The sequence below is a fragment of the Denticeps clupeoides genome, chromosome 17, assembly GCF_900700375.1.
Source record: "Denticeps clupeoides chromosome 17, fDenClu1.1, whole genome shotgun sequence".
Taxonomy (NCBI): Eukaryota; Metazoa; Chordata; class Actinopteri; order Clupeiformes; family Denticipitidae; genus Denticeps; species Denticeps clupeoides.
Genome location: NC_041723.1, coordinates 8370730 through 8385580, shown reverse-complemented (window position 1 = coordinate 8385580; position 14851 = coordinate 8370730). Strand labels below are relative to the sequence as shown.

The following is a 14851-nucleotide window of genomic DNA, read 5'->3' as shown; positions in this document are numbered from 1 at the left end:
AGAAGTCTTCATTACCAGCTGGAGACCACGCCCCCGGCCTCGCTTCCCCCCACCCTCCCGTACGCACTCCAGCCAGTAGCACGCTCCAGATCCTGTCCCAGCCAAGAGAGAGGGGGGAAAGAGTTGCCAAAGAAAACCTCCAGCCCCGTGGCCTGCCAGCACAGTGCTGCGCAGAAGAAACGAGAAAAAAAAAAAAAAAAAGCCAGCGAGGTGGGGGGAAGGAAGAGAAAGGGAGAGGAGACAGACAGTGGAGAAAGAGGACAGCAATGACAGCTGTGGAGACAAACAGACAGGAAAGAGAAGTGCGGTGAGAAAGAGAGAGGGGGCAAAAAAACACTTTAATCAGTGTTGTTGAAGATTTTAATTAAAGCTTACTGTAGGAAACATCGGATCAAACAGACAGCTTGACGTTAAGAAGATGCAGGAATGTGTGTGAGTGTGTAGTGTTTAAGGCTTAATCACCAATGCACCATACACTCCTTTAAACATGAAAACTAAATGAAGAAGCTACTTTCTGCGCTCCTGACATATCAGTTCCTTGTCTTGTCTTTTTTTTTGTCTTCCCTTCCAGTGCCAACGGGATCTTGAATGCTACAACAGCCTGCAGAGCGGGCCTTTAAGGAGAGCTACGGAGCGTCTGTAATTATGAGAGGGGCTGGGCACGAGGGATGGAGCGGGCGCAACCAAACCCCCCTTGCCACCACATGCAGGCCAAACCAGGCTAAAGCAAACCAGTATGGCGCATGAGAGGCAGAAGGGAAGAGAGAGAGAGAGAGAGAGAGAGAGAGAGAGAGCGAGAGAGAGGGGGGGGCAGACTTATCACAATGTTTCAAACCCATATTTATTCAAGTGGATGGAAAAGATCTGAAATGTTGTGTGCCGAGTGTAAAAGGTAACAATTACGCCACGTTCAAAAGCACGTCTGAAATTGCCGCCTCGCTGAGTGAAGAAGATTGAGCGGAAACCCCCTCTCCTCTCTGCTTTCCATGGATTAGACTTCACCTTTGCGAGAAAAGTCACTTTCTTCACAGAGGTTTATTTTTTTTGTTGTTGTTCTCTGCAGATGGTCATGTCTCTGAGCTCATTATTTTATGTAAATGAAGCCCGTGGTCGTGTTTGAAATTAGAAATGTCAGTAGACCGGCCCCGCCCGGTTAATGATGTCTCTTTTCATCCCTGACATAGAAGCTTGCCTGTTTTGCAGCACTGCTATGGTTACGCAAATGTTGATAAATTGCATCAGGTTCACTTCTCTTTTCGAGGATAGAGAGAAAATGTAATGAAAGAGAAGAGAAGAGACATGAAAATGAAAGAAATAAACTATTTACAGTAGCACTAAACAAAGAAGGGGCGCGACAAAAAACAAGGGCAGAAGGATAAAGCCACTGCTAGGCAATAGGTATTGCCAGGGATGTGAAAAGGACTGTAAAGTATTGTGAGGGGAAACTAAATTTATTCATGGCATGAAAGTACAGAAAGCAAAAAGTAAGAAAATGTTTCTCAGGAGACACTTAGACTGGAACATTAACACCTAAACAAAAACAGAATGTACTTAGTGGCATAACGGTGTCAAATTTACACAGCTCCACAAACCCTAACTCAAACTGCGTCTAAAGTTACAGCCTGCCATCATCCGTGTCACCGAGGCACACATGTGGCTCAGGGAGAGATGGATTGGTGGTGGCCAGGCCCCTTTGTACGGAATGCTCTCTAATCTCCCCAACCTGGCGAAACACACGGAACTTAAACACACCGTCTTATTCCCTAATCGCTCTCTTCACTTGCAGATCCATGGATGATCCCTGTGCTATATTTATTCCCCTTCTAATGGGCTGTCAGCCTCTCCTGCCATCATTACAGGGGCTGGAAAACATGGATGTGATTTTGTGAAAATGTACAAAGGAAAATGCCAGAATAATAAGAGGCTGTCACCACTCAGGTGCTCCACGCACCAGTGTGGATGTGAATGTGGGGGTGCTGTACCAGATGTCCACCGCTAGGGGCTCTTTTGAGCCACTGAAAGTGCAGAAACCTGCTTTCCATTCCGTCTGTACTCTCAAATACCCCCCAAACAGGTACAGTGGAAATAATGATGAAGTCAAAATGAAGTAAACAAACCTACAAAGTGATGGCATGACACCAATTATTTTCCATGATGTTTTGCCTATGAAAATGTCACATTTAACAATGAACAGAGAAAGCGAGGGGGACGTAAAGTCTACAAAGATACACAGTAGGTTACACATGGGATGGCAGCACACAACAGGACTCCAGTGACTCGTTAGGCAAAATAGATTCATACCCTTCATACTGCACCCTGCCACTGGAAGGCTCTGATTAAAAGAATATTTATCGTTTCAACGTATGCCAAATTAGCAAAGAGTTTAGGAAAAGTTCCATATTTTATGCTCACAAAGAAGAGTGATTAGATATCTGGGGTACTCTGGAAATCAACTGCGCTGCTCGCAGAGCCTGCTGGCTAAGCGGATTGAGCTCACAGCAAACACGCAAAGAAACCACATTTCCAAACAAAAGGCGACGTACTAACAGGGTGCCACTGGGACTTCCACTTTGACTGTGTGGCTGCAGACTAGAATTTTCTTTTTTTTCCACAGAACAACATATATTTTTAACACATATACAGCATATCGCTGGTCTTTTAGATCATTATTCCTAGATTATTCATAAGTATCAAATATTGTCAAGATAGCATGGTGGTTAGCAATAGTGGCTTATTCAAGTGGCACTCCATGTGTGCCCAACATGGTAAACAGGTTTGTGAAAATGGTCAACATACAGCCTAGGAGGAATGTCATCCGGGAACTGACAGGCAGTGGTGGGAAAGTCTGGTTGCCTTGATGACCTTGATAACTGCTGAGAATGGATGACAGGGACCACATTTTAAAGGTGCACTCAATTAATTTAGGGGCATCTACAAGAAGAAAATTAATATGGCATGCAGACATGCATTGTATTGCATGGGTATAATCACTTGTAGCTAGGCATCAACTTAGAATGAGTTTTCTATCTAGAAAAAGAGTGGGTCACTTCCTCAGAGATGCAGTACATTTTCTTCAGCGGCACAGAATGAAGTTTGCAGTTCTAAAGAAGGTATTTAATGCCATACATGACATAGTAAATATTTTGGACATGAACTGCTTGTACCACAATGCACTTTCCATTACTTTGTATTGCACCTCACTGGAATTTGATGGCCACCAAAGATTCTTGTAAAGTCATGGAAAGGAATACATTTTCACTCTAACCTCACCGCTAGAGATTACATATTACATCTTCCGACCAATCTGAGGACAGAGCTGGGCACAAATGGTAGATCTATAATCATCTATAAAAATATGTTTCATGAATATAGACTACACTTCACCAGCTTTTAAAAATATATGAACTTTTTCATGTAAAATCTGAACTAAAGACAGACTCCTTTCTTGAATCAGATGCTAAAGTCATTACTATTTAAAGATCGATTTGAAAAACCTTGAATAGTTTGATTCTACATATAATCCCTTCATTATGGGCGTTGTAGCTAAATTTTGCACGTTTCAAAATAATTCTCAAGGAAAATCACCTGACATCAAAGTGATTCTGATCAGACAAAACATAAAATCTGCCTTTCCTGTAAAAGTTCCCAGAAGCTTTCTGGGTTAAACAGAGTAGCAAAGGAGGAAAAAACCCACCAGCTCAAGGTAGATAAGGGAGGTGATACAAAATTATTTCCAAATCAATACAAATCTCGAGGAAAAACAATGAAAGTTGGAGGAAATACAGCACCACCAGGAGTCTGCAAAGATCTGAACGTCTGTCAGATAAAGCTCATTAAGACGACTGCCAAAAGGCTAATGCTGTCCTTATAGGAGCCTCCATATTTCATCCATATGTGTCACAGTGCCTTCTGTGGAAAAACACGGTGATGGAAAGATCATGTTATCAGACCTGCAATTTCTCTTTTTCTCTTTTTTTTGTCAGCCTGGGGCTGATGAAGATACCATAAGTAAATGGTAGCGCTAACATGCAGGGTTACCATCTGAATAAAGTATGTCATGATATAGCTGATATAAGAATACAACCAAATCAAACAATATTGGACTATGTGAATTGTATGATATGTGCTTGTGCATATTTCTAAATATGTGCTTTCTGTGTGTGTATATGTGATGCAGAATGTATTTGTGTCAGTGTGTGTGGCTTTGTATCTCTCTCTTGTTGTGTTAGTATAAACAGTTGATATGAGGGATTAGGCCGAGCACCCTCTGAGTGCATCTGCCCGTGCACGTTTGCATGCTGCAGTGGCCAGACCGCACAAGACTGTGTGTGTAGATGTGAGTGTGTGTTTGTACCTGATGCTATGTATATGTCAGAGGCCACTGGGAGCCCCAGAGGACAGACAAGCTGTTCTAGGAGTTTGGGCTGGGTCGCTATAGATCAGACAGGCCCTGGGGGGGCCACACCTGGGTCGGTCGTGCTGGAATTTCACACCTCAGGTGACTGCAGCAGAGGGCTCAATGGGAAGAGCAGGCCCATCACACCATGGTGATGCCGGTTTTGAGGCCGTACAATGGGGTGGCGGCGAAGCCAAGCGCTCACCAGGGCAAACAGAGGCCGTGCTGGCTGCTGCTGTGGACATTGCAGCTGGGCGATGTGTACTCACCGCGCCGTGCCGAGCCGGAGTGAGGATGTTCCCAGGGCCAAGAGGGAAGCAGAGAGGAGGGGGGATTGCTTTGCCGACCACCATAACCTCAGACTGACCTGCACATCACATGACCTGCAAGAGGACAAGCACCTTGACCTGACTGAAGATGTTCAGTGAGTAGCGGCCTTGCTATTACTATTATGTGTGGCCGCAGGTATACGGTGTGGCTGTGAGGTTATATTGAATGTAATTGAGATGTTTCATTGATGGATACAGGTGTGCCTGTGTTATCACAAAGAATGCAAGCCTGATATGCATCTCTTCCCATGTGAGCGAGAGAGAGAGGGAGGACAGAAGGGAAGAGGAAGAGGGACAGAGGGGAAAAGCAAACAGAACGCCTCTCAAAGAGCCCATTCATGGGCATCCTCCCATCAGAAGCTCTGGTATTTTTCTGCTATTCAGGGCTGGGCTGTGTTCCTGTCTCTCCGATACCACCCATGTGTTTTAAAAAAATTAAAGACGAAACAAAGAACAAAAAAAAAAAAAAAAAAAAACAGAGAAAAAGTTCTGGATATTTCCAAACCATTTTCCCCTCTGTTGGACTGTGTTTATTCTGTGCTACAGCTGTTCTCCTATGTAAACTGATTGTGTGTGTGGGCTTCCATGTGCCGACAGAGCAAAGGAATAAAATAGGCCGGACAGGAAGATGGGGCTAAAGGTGAGATTGAGCAACAAATCCTTGCTGGGCTGAGCTGACAGCGGACAAATGGATAAAATGTGGTGCATTTCAATACTTTCACTGCTGCAGAATGGTTTCAAGCCTGGGCTACTTATAGGACTGCCTGTGTTTTCAGTGCAGTTACAACCAGTGACCCAGAGCAAATATAGTTTCACTTTGCTCTCACAGACACAAATGGGCCTTTGAATAGCACCCCCAATTTTGCCCCATCAATGGCGTTCTTCTTCTCGTGAAGAAGCCACCCTGCGCCCACAGAAACCCCCTAGAAAGTTGAATACCGGGCACTGTACCCCCCCCCACTCCCGGTGGCAACACACATTTCGACCGTTTATTATTTATGTCTGTGGACAAGGGAAAAGTGAGTGAATTATACAGAGAGCAGTAGAGTGGGCAGGGAGAGTAGAATTGAGCAGAATTTGTGCATGGAACGCTGGCAAGCATTTGGGTAAGTTTGAATGTGAGAAAGTATAATCTTTGTGTGTGTGTGTGTGTTTTTTTGTTGTGTGTATGTGTGTGTGTGTGTGTGTGTGTGTGTGTGTGTGTGTGAGTAAGTGAGAGTTAAGCAGAACGCACTACACCCTCCCACACAAGTCTCAGTGATGGTCCAGACTGAGCGTGCATCACAGCAAGTACATAAAATCTGTTTCTCACACAAAAACAAAAACCAAATAGCCACAAACACATACGCACTTGTAAGCGCACACACGCTGGAACTCAACCCATGCGCTCATCAACGGCGCCTCCTGTAGGCGTATGTGGTAAGAACGGTCGGGGGGGTTAGGCAGCGGCGGCCCTCTCCGGGTCCTCCGCATAAACCTTTAATATGAGGCCTTTAAAGCAGCACCTCACCATCAGAAGTTTCTGCACCCTGTAATCGACCTTAAAAATACTTTCAGTAGAGGTCGGCTGCGATGTCATTGGCCATTGGACCATGTGGCGGCTACGTTCGCCGGAGCCCAGAGCAGCCTGGGAAGGCCTAGCGCGAGTGTATATTTAGTGCCCTGTCCTTTGACAGGGACAGAAGACAGAGATAATGCCAGTCTGTGTTTAAACCGCGCACGTCCACCCCGCACTGGCCCGTTTGCATTCATGCTCTGAAGTCCCACAGGGGCAGGGAGGGGTCAAAGGGCAGAAGTGCTGGCGCGATCACTCGGCCTGTAAGAACCCTAGTCGCACTGTACTTTCATATCTTCCGTTCATCATCGGGCCAATGGGCTCTAGCTTTCAGCTCACCTCCAAGAACAGCAGCAGCCATAGTCCACATTCCACAGGACCGCTGTCGGCATCAGCATCTGACAGATTTAATTTATGTGTTTTTTCATGCGAGGTAAGCTTTCGAAAAATATCAAAGCCTCGGCCTGTCTCGTAAAGGCCCTTTTTTTGGAGAGAGAGAGAGAGAGAGAGAGTCGGGTGTGGAGGGGGGTGGCCGTAACACAATGCTCTTACACAATCCAGGCAGAGATACAATGACAGCTTCTGTTTAATGGCCTGGGCCGACTACAACAAATATTTACTTAACACACAAAGGACAAGCAGGGAAGACCTATTTAAAAACCATAATGATACCCATTAATCATCCATCAGTGCACTCATTCAGAACCATCATTTAAGATATTAATGAAATAGAATTAATTAGCTCACATTACTGAACCACCCAACCAAAGAAGTGTTTATAAGATAAAGCACCAATGATGAGAAATATGACATATTCATTTACAAACAATGTAAAAAATGTAAAGAAAGACAAACATCAATGGCCATTATTTCCTGCCACCATAAAAGATTTAGCATTTGGACTGTGTTCACTGTTTATAAAATAAAAATTATTTTAAAAGTTTGTCTTCTGGGAATCAGAAATAATTACACACCAGCATCTTACACAGAGCTGGGAAAACATGGTGTGTAAATCATGTGCCACCAGAAGGGCTCCTCATCACAGATTACTCCACTGGAGGTATACGTGCCAGTTTTCCAGAAGACATTCCTTCATTTGGATTCATGTCTTGCATTTAATTTACATAATTTTGATGCTTAACCGTTCATTGAGGCTTGTGCCCTGGGGATGAGGACGTCCTGTAACAGGATCAAAATTGCCTTGTAGTGGACCCAGAGTATCTGCACTCATATTTTATTTCCAACTTTGGTTTCAAAATACAATTCCCTGAGACAAATGGCACATAGAACCATTAACATACAGCATCACTGAGCCAGCAGAAATTCAAAATTTCTCATGATTTCACGATGCAGCCACACATCAGAGACCCTCCTGAAGCAACGGTAATAACTCCAAGACATTAAAATTCCTTTAGGGAGTCTAATACTGAACACCTGTTCCTGATACTGGCCCCATACCAGCAAGACCCACAAACATACTATGCTAATCCCCCAGCCAATGGCCAGCGTGAGTCCCCAAACACTCTCTGGTGGGGTGCAATCTATCATCGTAATTGTGCGGTCAAATGCTGACCGGTACAACAGAGCGCTATGAACAATTAAATGCATGCTAATCTTGACTTCCCCTCGCATAAACCTTAAAGATGTCCTCCAGCATTCTGATCATTCCTAACAGGTCCCATTACACACACCGAGGACAAACAGGGCGGATGATCTGGGAGTTGTCCAAAGCCCCCCGGCCAATAAGAGCCCATGCCAGGGCCCTGCGTCAGCATCCCAGCAGGAGCGCCACACACCAGGGCTTTATGCTCTCGTCGATGTGGTGACAGATCCGACGCTCCGGCACATCCTTGCCCATCTGGACAGCGCCATGGCCGCTAGCCCGTAGAAAGAGGACACCAAGTTCAGTCCCCGTAATTTGGTTCAGATGAGGTAAAGCAATATTTCTCGATTAATATGAGCCATATTCCTTCAGAACTGTCCCCCTTTCTTCTCCTTTCTTCTGCCGCTCCACCTCAACTTACATGTCCAAAGACTTTTTTTTTGGCACAGGATAAAAGGCAAAATGTGCACGAGAGAAAGAATGGAGAGAGCTTTAAAAGAGAGAAGAGAACCTGGTTGTGTTGTGGCCGTATTTCCTCCACGTGGAGTACTTAAGGCAAAATCCCTTCATTTCCTGGTCACTGGTTATCATCACAGGACGTTGAGGCAAATGGTTTCTAATCGCCCTTAAACAGCTTATGCCAAAATCATGTTTCACACCTTATTTAATAAAGACAGCCGGAGGACAGGTGATCTAAAGGCATTCTTTGGCAGGGCCTTTAGTGAGCTTTTTAATGGCTGGCTTTTTAAAGGCTACAGCATTCAGCTGCACAGGCATTGATAAAATTACCACTGAACACAGTGACTGATAGGAAACAACATGCCCACTGATCAGCCATAACATTATAACTACACACCTTTTTTTAAAAAGAAGAATGCATGGTATGACTCAAGAATCAGATTCTTCAGAAGCACCTCTCCTGACCTACATGACATGACGCTTTTGGCATCATCATGACCAGTTTCATAAGACGCTCATTAACATGAGCGAAGGAAAAGCAGCCAACAAGTTTTCAACATTGGAACTCTTTGTGGACTGTCAGAAAACCGTTCACATTGTCCCTGTTTGGTGACTGAGAAAAGCCAAGGGTGTGAAATGTTGTTATAACATCAAATGTTTTCTGCTTTGAAGAGCCTTATGTATGAAATACGTTGCTTTTTTGTTTGTTTACTCCATAACTTAATGTACGTTATTTCATAGTTTTGAGCCTTCACCTTTCTTCTACAATGTAGAAATCATCAAAATGGTGTATAAAAGAAAATGACTAGTGGTTTGGAACACTCTAATTAGCATTTATTTGTCAAGCAAATGGCAGAGGGCTCTGCATCACCGTAACTGCTGATCCAATCTACTAGCTGTACTGGTGGTACATCACTGAAAACTACTGGAACCAATGCTTACTGGCCCAGCTTACTAGAGCAGCACAGTTGTGTGCAGTTGGCCTTTCTGATTTGCTCACTGTCTACTGGGGCCAGCCATGTGTTGTTCAGACTGGCAAGCAAGACATGAGGAACGTCAGGCTCAGTGATTAGCAAGGGGACTCTTGACAGTCCAGTGTTGTGCGGAGATTAGGCCTTTTTGTGCTGGGAACTTTTCTCTGTTACTGGAAAAGCAGCAGGATACCAGTCCATGCCAACAGTTCCTTCATCTATGATGAATGGATAACAAGACTTGTTTTTTCCTCCATTCCTTTTTTTTCTTCCATTGGTTCATCCATAGCATAGATGTGAAGTCATGTTTGGGTCCTTTTTGGCTAGTTCTTCTTGCCCACAACTCCTGAAACGGGTAAAAAGCATCAGTTTTTTTTGTAAACAGGGAACATAACATTAGTGGTAAATCATCTATGGCAACCATGTTATTATGTAATTGCACTACCAAAATGATGAGAATTTATCTAAATTTCCATGAAATCAGACCAAAATTCAGGATGTGTGGCTCCGCATCTTAGAAATGGTGAGGCAGTTATCTTAACCACCACATCCAAGTCTTGGGGTTTACAAAATATCATCTCACCCAGTTTTGCTGACCTCAAATTATATAAATTCTGGGAAGCAGTTTAAATTAACGGTACCTCTATGAATATTTAAGTCTAAGCCGCTGGTAAACATCATGAAGACAGCTTTTGGGTTTGGGAAGTGCATAATTCCCATCGTATTTCATCATCGTCCCCTACAAAAAGTCTTTGCTAAGGGAACCTTAAAGCCTAGAGAACAAAGTTCACGCCATATTCTTGACCTTAGGCAAACGACATCACCATGACGACACCTAAACAGCCAAGAGGTTGGCTCAAGTGATACACTCATTCCACAGCTGGATCGGCATTAAACACAGAACAGAACAAAACACATCAGCAACACTATACAAATATGACAATGTAGAATCCTGCGGAGCCCAACAAGCGAGGCTGTTAATATTACGTCATGCACAGAGAAATACGATCTGCAATTTTTCACTGTATCAAGGACCAATGGCAGAAGTTGAATTGCAGTGTCCCACTTTTACTACTTGAGGCTTAAGTCGTCTCAAATTACCATAATTACCATCCAATTGTCTAATTAAGCACATTTGTGCCTCTTTGCAAGCCAAAGTGCAAGTTCTGTACTCTTGGCTAGGCACCTGGCATGCGCTGACCTCACTTTATACTCAAAAAGAGGGGCGTGGGGTGGAGCACAATCCTCCAGAGTTACGTAAAGGTGATGCATGGACCCTCACAGCCACAAGAAAGCACACGGGTGTCATGAATTTCGTGCTTTCCTTGCTCAATACACACATCTGGTACTAAAACTTTATTTTTCACAGTGAGGCATAATAAACATGTGCGAGTTCCAGAGAATTAGGATTTTGAATTTAATTGGAGCAGTCACTAACTGCGATAAGGACCGGGCCAGATTATTGACGCTATCACAAAAGCACCCACAAGCGCTCGGAATTGCCAACCTGTCTCCATTAACACTGCACACCAGCATTGTGTTAATATGCACCTACAGGTGCTGGCTGTTGAGCGTATATATACGTGAGCACCTGAGCTGTCGGCCTGAAAATTCGCCGACGTTTCTACGCCGCTGTCATAACAAAGCGCTGAAGGTCGAGAGAATCGCCATAACAATGTCTCCTCACCATCTGTACGCCGCAGGAAAAGCCAAACCACCCAGCCGCTCTCCAGCGATGTCTTTACACTGACCTGGATGACCCACAGCTGTGGGAGAGAGCGAGAGAGGACCGTGCGGATGGCGATGGTGCTTCTAAATGCAGACGGGGGCTGGGCAGTATTTCCACCGCTGCACGGGTCCAGGAGAAAATATTTACAGAAGAATATGTGTACTGAAGGCAAACAGAGCACAAGCTTCACAGTTAGACATGGTAGTTCAGCTAAACTGGCCAGGACTCAATTTGTTTAACACAGACTAAAATAAACACATATTTGACCAATTTAGTGTGTAATTCGAATCTTTCGCATCTTTGGTCATCATTTTGATTGCCAAAGAAAATAAATAAATAAACAAACAAACAAACAAATAAATAATAAAAACTATAGTTAATTCATCCCACTGTCCCACTGTTCTCTCCAGGGGAGAAGTATAAACCCCACTTTTTGTGCAGTTGAGATAGCCAGGCGGAATGTGACCCTGCGCTGCTGAGCGCATCTGAGATTTATGTGACTGCTATGGGGTTTGCATGTGGCAAACAGATGGTGGCGTTGTGTTTCTCCCTCTGTCTCTCCTTCTGCATATCTGTGCTGAATCGGCGTCCGTTACCCCATCTTTCTCCGGCTTCCAAAGAAGCAAGCCCTCGATTCCCCATCAACACCAGTCGGGTCAATGTTTCTCCGGCCTGTGGGGATTCTTCCGTCAGGTAACCCCGCATGCGGCAGTGCTTGCATAATCGAATATGTTGCTGTAATTCCAGGAAAAAAACCTTACACCATTCTAATGCTATTCCAAGAAATCAGTTTCTCAGCACATTGCCCAGATTCTAGAGTTGTTCCAGTAACTGGTTCCAGTAACTACCATTACCAGTAAAGTTGCCTTTCAAATCTGTACAAAACCATCTTTTTCCACACATAACTTCGGCAATGAAATATGCCTCTAATAAGAAGGGAGCCATGCAGAATAGAACAATTCATTATTTTTTTTGATTGAATATTTGCTTCCTGTTTGTTTATTGTTGTTTATTATTATTATGGTATCATGCCGTTAATATCCTCCTTCAGATTCGGACCCAGTCTATGTTATGCTCCGTGTCTGATTATAGATGACGTTGTTTGACATTACATTACCATGACTCAGAGCGCTCATCTCATCCTTGTGTGTGTGTAGGTTTATACCTAATTGGGGACCACAAAGGTAGGGAGACCTGGGAGATATTTTGTTATATAGGGGTAATTATATATTTGTAATTTATTCCTTACACAGTTATTGCCCCAAGTTGTCAAGAATATTAAACAAGACGCGTGTGTGTGCATAAGAGTGTCATTTATGATCTCTCTTTAAATCTCAGAAGGCACATTCTTCCTTCTCTCTATCTTTCACTCTCTCTAACACAAACACACATGAACATTCATGTACATTCATGCATAAGGAGTTCACCAATAGCTCTTGCACTGGCAGAAGTATGCAGTCTTGCATAAATACTGCACACACATTTTGCATTATGGACTCTTCCTCACTCATGCATACATCACCTGCTCTCTGCCTAACACAGCATTTGACATTTTTTTTAGAAGAACCCAATTTGAAATGGACCAATGATATTTAAATATTCTTAAAAAATACTATCTTTCTTATTCAACTAATATCATCACTGCATATTACATTATATGAATTATATTATTTTATCATTCACTCACTTTCCTCAACTGCTTAGTCCTAGGTTGAAGCAGCTGGATCCCATCCAGGGTCTCTGTGCACAAGGCATGGACTCAACCAGGGCAAGGTGTCAGCCCACAACAAGGCAAACACACTGTCACATGATTCTGTTCACATGACCAGGAGCAACGAAGAGGTGGGGCAACACAACTCATAAAAGGCAAGATGGCCGCCTCCAGTCGCTCAGTCATTGTTTGCCTTTTCTTGCAATATTTGACTCGGCTAGTACTCAGTTAGTACTTCAGTCCCACCTACAGATTTCAAAGTTGCCAAGTCACCTAGTGTACATGCCTTTGGACAGTGGCAGGAAATCGAAGAGCCCAGAGGAAACCCATGGCAAACTACGCCCACACAAATTAAGAAGGTGGCACTTTGAAGGTGTAATGTCACTAACCGTCAGACCACTGTGAGCATCTGATTATATTATATTATATTATTTTGTTCTTGTGATACACAGCACAGTGCACACAACAAAATGTGTCCTTTGCATTTAAGCCATCACCTTTGAGCAGTTGGCAGCCATGAAATGCACACGGGGAGCAGAGTGATGATCCTTTCTCAAGGGGACATCAGTGGCACCTTGTCAGTTTGGGATTTGAACCCACAACCCTTTGGTTACAAGTCCACTTCCGTACCTGCTCAGTCACCACTGCCCTTTTTTATATTAGTAGAACACACTTTGCTTGAGCCTGGATTCATTAGTGTAAAATTCCAAATCACCTCAAGCCCAAGCAAGTGATGTGACACGGCAGTTAGGTTGTGGTAGGATGTACCCAGGGGTTGTGTATGTATATACACTGTGTATACAGACATACATAAACAGACACATTTCCCTCTCTCACTCACACATACTAACACATCTAGCATCATTCTCTTCCTCCCTCTCCGTGTTTCCATCACGTAAAAATGGACGTATACAGACTGATGCGCAGTGACTCATTAGCCGCAGATGTGCGTTTCCTCTGTTAATCTCAGATGCTCTTTCAGTGTCTGGGAATGTAAGAGTGTTTGGTTGGATGACACACTGGGCGCTTTGCCATGGGGAGTCACCTCAGGGAGCTCTCCTGGCCCAGCGTGACCGCAGAGCACTTACATTCACATTTGTATACACACACCTAGAACCTTGCACACTAGTGCTGAGGCATGTGATCTTAATGCCAGCTGGGTTTACTCAGCTGAAATGAATCTAAATCTCGAATATTGGGGGTAAAGAAAAGAAATGAACTTACTGTGGATGAATCAGTTTTCACATTGTAGGTTGGTTCTTTGCAGTTTGACATTCCCTCCTACTCCCACCCACCACTTGCACTTAACTCATCTAGAAAAGAAAGAGGAAAAAAGTACAAACATAAATGAAGTGACCTTTTGTGTTAAAATGGCACTGGCTTTGAAAGAATTACAAAGGCAATTTCTTGCTAATGAAATTTCAGATTTTCAGAAAATTGACTGTACACATTTTCACACTACTGCAACCTTGCAACTTTATTTAATTGGGTGATAACAGCGTTCGGGACAAAGATCAATTGAAATGTATTTGAGTGAAAACTGAAGTTCATTCTTGGGTCAGAGTTCCAAATCAGGACCATTAAGTCAAAATTCTATCCTTGAAACTTGTTTATGGTGTGGTGGGACCAGGGTCGGTGAAACAGTTCAAGTCAGTCCCTCCACGTGTGTGCACATACATTCATCCCTGTAGTGATTCCAATAGCACTGCCACTGGGGAGGCTGTGGTCCCTGACATCTCATTTTCATCTGCAGCAGCTCTCAAAACAGCATAAATAATTGTCCCAAACTTTGCTGTGTTCACTTGCTGCCTCACTTGCTTTCACATTCGCTGTCTATTTTCAGACACTCGCACACATTCACAGTTTATTCCCCATCACATGGCAAAGGCCCAGGCGTGAGCTAACCGGAGCGTACTGACTGCTTGGCAAGGACCTAATAGAAGTTCCATGAGTTCTCACATATTTAGCCTCCAGGATGATCACAATGAAAATGTTAATTTTGCACATACTCACACACATATTCATTCACCAGGCAGCCTTTTTGCCACTGTCAGATATTTACATGGGATTTTTATTGCCATTTCTGTATTAATATCCA

At 43.7% G+C, this 14851-nt stretch overlaps 1 protein-coding gene across 1 annotated transcript in view; it reads right to left on the bottom strand.

Moving 5' to 3' along the window:
* znf469 (zinc finger protein 469) overlaps positions 1-14851 on the bottom strand; it is a 58266-nt gene that overhangs the window by 39529 nt on the left and 3886 nt on the right. Inside the window, exon 2 of the mRNA XM_028958447.1 lies at positions 13978-14066. The gene's annotated coding sequence lies outside the window, so the exon portion shown is untranslated. The remainder of the gene's footprint in view (positions 1-13977; positions 14067-14851) is intronic.